This window comes from Littorina saxatilis, linkage group LG1 (genome assembly GCF_037325665.1).
Source record: "Littorina saxatilis isolate snail1 linkage group LG1, US_GU_Lsax_2.0, whole genome shotgun sequence".
NCBI lineage: Eukaryota > Metazoa > Mollusca > Gastropoda > Littorinimorpha > Littorinidae > Littorina > Littorina saxatilis.
The window spans coordinates 76,156,257-76,160,858 of record NC_090245.1 but is presented as its reverse complement, the minus strand read 5'-3'; the positions used below and the strand labels follow the sequence as shown (position 1 = coordinate 76,160,858).

Here is a 4,602-nt window from a genome sequence, read left to right as displayed (position 1 = left end):
TACTCTTATGTCGCCTAGCGCCATATGTAACCGATGAAACCATTCATAGCACAGCGCAGAGCTATCGGTTTTTGGACGTCCCCATTTCACTGCTATACAGCAAACATCGTCCCCAAGTAACTGTGTCTGTGTGTCACCGACTTAGTTGCTCTGCAGAGTCTGTGTGTGTAATACTGCCTTGCTCTGCTGAGTTTGTGTGTTATACCGCTTTGCTCTGCTGAGTGTGTGTGTTTGTGTTAATTACGGTCTGTCTGTATATTCTTTTGTCTGTCCGTCTGTCACTCAAGGGTAAACCGGCACGATTAGCTTAGTGGTAAGGCGTCCGCCCCGTGATCGGGAGGTCGTGGGTTTGAACCTCGGCCGGTGTCACGATTTCATCTTTCGCCTGTGTACATATTTCCCCCTCGATATTTACTCGAGACCGAAATGTTGCTTCCTGGTAAAATTAAGAAGAGAAATTATTTATGGACGAAAAGCATGTCAGTTTCTTGCATGTGAAAAAAATTGGTTGTGAAATTAAATAGATTTCACTCCCAAAATCGAATTCTTCGAAAACGTGGTTACGTCCCTTGAGTAAGAAGGGAAACATTTTTGGATGAATCAAATTTCTAAGTTAAATAAAATAATTGGTTGGACAAATTTGGCACCATGAATGTAAGGTACACAAGGTCGCTCATCAGTACTATCGAAGGGTGGTTTTTTTGTTCAGTGTAGAGTTTATACTAGATCAACGAGGCCGAAAATCGAAATATCAACACGGCGAAAGATGAAAACGTCACACCGGGTCATACCTAAGACTTTAAAATTGGAAATCTAGTGGCTGATCCACATCCCATTTTGGTGCAATCCCATTTTGCCGCCGTCCCATTTTTTTCCCTATCCCATTTTCGCGACATTTCACAAGCCAAGCGTCATTTTATAAAATTTATAATTTTGGATGATTAATGAGATGAGGATGATTATAATGATGATGCTATGGATTTCCAATTTGGATTGAGACTACGTGACAGGGCATTTTACTAACATGTCATAACAATAGCGCGACATCCCATTTTGACACCATATCCCATTTGGCCGCCATGCCGTTTCACCGTATTCCATTTATCCCCCATCCCATTGTCGCGACATTTCACAAGCCAAGCGTCATTTTACTACCGTGTCATAACAATAGCACGTCATCCCATTTTGACACCATCCCATTTGGCCGCCATCACATTTTTTATTTATTCTTCTTGCCAAGCCTCACTATACTACTATACTGCGTTATTCAACTAGGAAGACATTCCGTTTAGGCCAAATTCCATTTTTGCCACAATCCAAAATGTCGCGAAATAGAGATGGCGGCAAAATGGGATAACGGCAAAACGGCATGGCGACAAAATGGAATGTGGCGCTAGTGGTTTGACACGGTGGTAAAATGACACATGGCCTATGCAATGTCGCAAAAATGGGATGGGGCAAAATGGGATAACGGCGAAACGGGATTGCGCCAAAATGGGAAGTGGAGCTAATGGTACATGACATGGTGGTAAAATGACACTTGGCCTGTAAAAGTCGCAAAAATGGGATGGGGGCGAAATGGGCTAACGGCCAAACGGGATTGTGCCAAAATAGGATGTGGGGCTATTGGTACATGATATGGTGGTAAAATGACACTAGGCCTGAGAAATGTCGCCAAAATGGGATGGGGGCGAATTGGGATAACGGCGAAACAGGACTAATAGATCCCTTGACTTGGGGTAGTGCGACTCTGTCACTGCTAGCTTTCCACTCGGAGGAAGCGACCGGAATTTCCCAACGATGGGACATCCTAGTAATTAATTTTTTTTTTTTTAATTCCTAAAATTAACAGAGTCGCGCTACCCCAAAAGTCAAGGAATTTCGTGTTTGTCCCTTGACTTTGGAGATGACAAGAAAATATCGGGCGCAAAAACGTGATTTGTAAAATTTTTCACAACATATGTCGCCTAGCGCCATGTATGTGATGAAACCATTCATATAGCTCTGCGGGAGCTCTGCACTTTTGGACGTCCCCATTTCACTGCTGTACAGCAAACATCGTCCCCAAATACCTGTTTGTTTCTAAAAAATCACGCTGGAGGTTGCATTTTATGTAATAACCTCCTGAAATGAGTTTTGACACTTTAGAATGGCATGTAAAATGACACATGGCCTATGAAATGTCGCAAAAATGGGATGGGGGCAAAATGGGATAACGGCCAAACGGGATTGCGCCAAAATGGGACGTGGAGCTAATGGTACATGACATGGTGGTAAAATGACACTTGGCCTGTAAAATGTCGCAAAAATGGGATGGGGGCGAAATGGGCTAACGGCCAAACGGGATTGCGCCAAAATGGGACGTGGAGCTAATGGTACATGACATGGTGGTAAAATGACACTTGGCCTGTAAAATGTCGCCAAAATGGGATGGGGCGAAATGGGCTAACGGCGAAACGGGATTGCGCCAAAATGGGATGTGGAGCTAATGGTACATGATATGGTGGTAAAATGACACTTGGCCTGAGAAATGTCGCCAAAATGGTATGGGGGCGAATTGGGATAACGGCGAAACAGGACTAATAGATCCCTTGACTTGGGGTAGTGCGACTCTCTCACTGCTAGCTTTCCACTCGGAGGAAGCGACCGGAATTTCCCAACGATGGGGCATCCTAGTAATGAATTTTTTTTTTTAATTCTTAAAATTAAAGGCACAGTAAGCCTCCCGTAAACCATCACAGAGCTCCCCGAGCGTCTAAATACAGTACAAGCATACTTCCATTTGAACGCTCACCGAACGGGAACATCCTGGCTGCTTTCTGTCGAGCGTGAGACATTTTCCAAGAATTTATTTTCGTAGACTTGTTCCGTTAACAACAACGGCGCCTCGTTTTTGCGCTAGACCTAACTTTTAAAATCTAAATAATAGATTGACAGCTTGTTACACAAACATTCTTAAATCATAAAAGAATTATTTTTTCATCAAGACAAGATCAATAAAATTCGAAGTTTTGAAAGTTGGAAAAAAGAAAAGCCCGGAAGCAGGGTCACGCAAGGTCGTGGTTCTCGTAGCAGACGACGGTAATGCCTATCGCCAGTTCCTCTGAACAATTAAAAGCCATCGCTAGAGTTCGTGTGAATCACAGCCGTTTGGTGCGTTCAGAAATACATAATAACGTGCTATTGCAGATAAGCTTACAGCGAGTCGCATTGGAAATCACAAACTGCGACTACATTGGGAAAGAAAGGGAACTGGATCACACGGGTTCACGATGGCTCAGGGGTAAGATAAACCACGCAAAAATAAATTCTTTAAAATTGCTAGCTTTTTACGGAGGGCACCTAAGATGTTTTCAAGCGGTGAGGGTTTAAATGACAGGGTGTTTGTACTGCGTGTAAAAGCCGGACAGTATCTGTGATGGTTTACGGGAGGCTGACTGTGCCTTAATAGTTATTTGTATGTTTTCAAATGATAAAGTCTGATATGATAAAAATAAAATGTTGCTTCAAATTACTCTTGCTGCAGGCACATTGAATAAACTAGTAAGTTCTGTATTAGTCATCAAGCATCTGCCCATCCCCCCACCCCGCGTTTTCTTTCTGCTGACATGCTTACACTGTTCTTGTAACTTAAAGCCCCACATTGCTCCCTTTCTCCTTAACCTTGCTTAAAATAGTATTTTACGTTTTGATGTGGAAAGTGACTAAGAACGAAATTGAGCTTGTAAAACTGAAACCGTGCGGATTGCTATTGATGTGAATTTCCGTCTGGTCACGCAATATACAGGGTGACCGTGTGTGTGTTTGCTCACGGGTATATGCGTGTGGAGCGATTCTCAGAAAACTTCTGGACATATGTTTATGAAACTGTACATGTTTATATTCTTCCAGATGATATTTTCAGAAAGCTCTTTCATTTTTTAAAGAAACACGTCATATCTGACATCTTAAAAAAAAAGTAGAGGCGGCATTGTGGATAACGCATTTTCAATTGAATTGCTTGAAATCTCAGTCTAATAATATTTGACTCGGTCTATACTTTGGAATTGATTTTCAGTATCGAAGCTCAAATGTATAATTACTTACTTACTTACTTACTTAGGCCCTTTGCCACCAGCGGAGCAAAGGCCACTGACGACGTTTCTCCATCGCGCTCTGCTCTGGGCTGTTCTTTCTGCCTCTGTCCAGCTGTTGCCTTGCCTCTTCAGTTCTGCCTCTGTGTCACGTCTCCAGCTGTTGCCTTGCCTCTTCAGTTCTGCCTCTGTGTCCCGCCTCCAGCTGTTTCTCGGCCTCCCTCTCTTTCTTTTCCCCTGCGGGTTCCAAGTGAGAGCCTGGCGGGTGATGCTGGATGTTGGTTTAAGGTATAATACCTAAGAAAAAAGCCCTTAGATCGCTTCAAAACATATACAGTAAGATTGTGCGTTGCAAATAATGCTGTTGCGCAGCGGGACTGACTTCACTTTACAAAAGCAAGTGGGCTAAAAGCTTATTTAAAGGTATATTATCGAAGGCGCCATTTTGGAAAGTTTTCTGGCGATTTGGACCTTGAAAAGGTCAAGGGACATTCGCTGTACTGTGATTAAGAAACACCTGCAATGATTT

The 4,602-nt window shown here is 43.0% G+C and overlaps 1 long non-coding RNA gene across 2 annotated transcripts in view; it reads right to left on the bottom strand.

Moving 5' to 3' along the window:
• Positions 1–4,602, bottom strand: part of LOC138979579 (uncharacterized) — a 46,567-nt gene that overhangs the window by 32,587 nt on the left and 9,378 nt on the right. Inside the window, exon 2 of one of the 2 annotated variants that reach the window (XR_011460057.1) lies at positions 4,095–4,370. This is a non-coding gene — a long non-coding RNA (uncharacterized lncRNA). The remainder of the gene's footprint in view (positions 1–4,094; positions 4,371–4,602) is intronic. The other variant, XR_011460056.1, reaches the window with a different exon arrangement.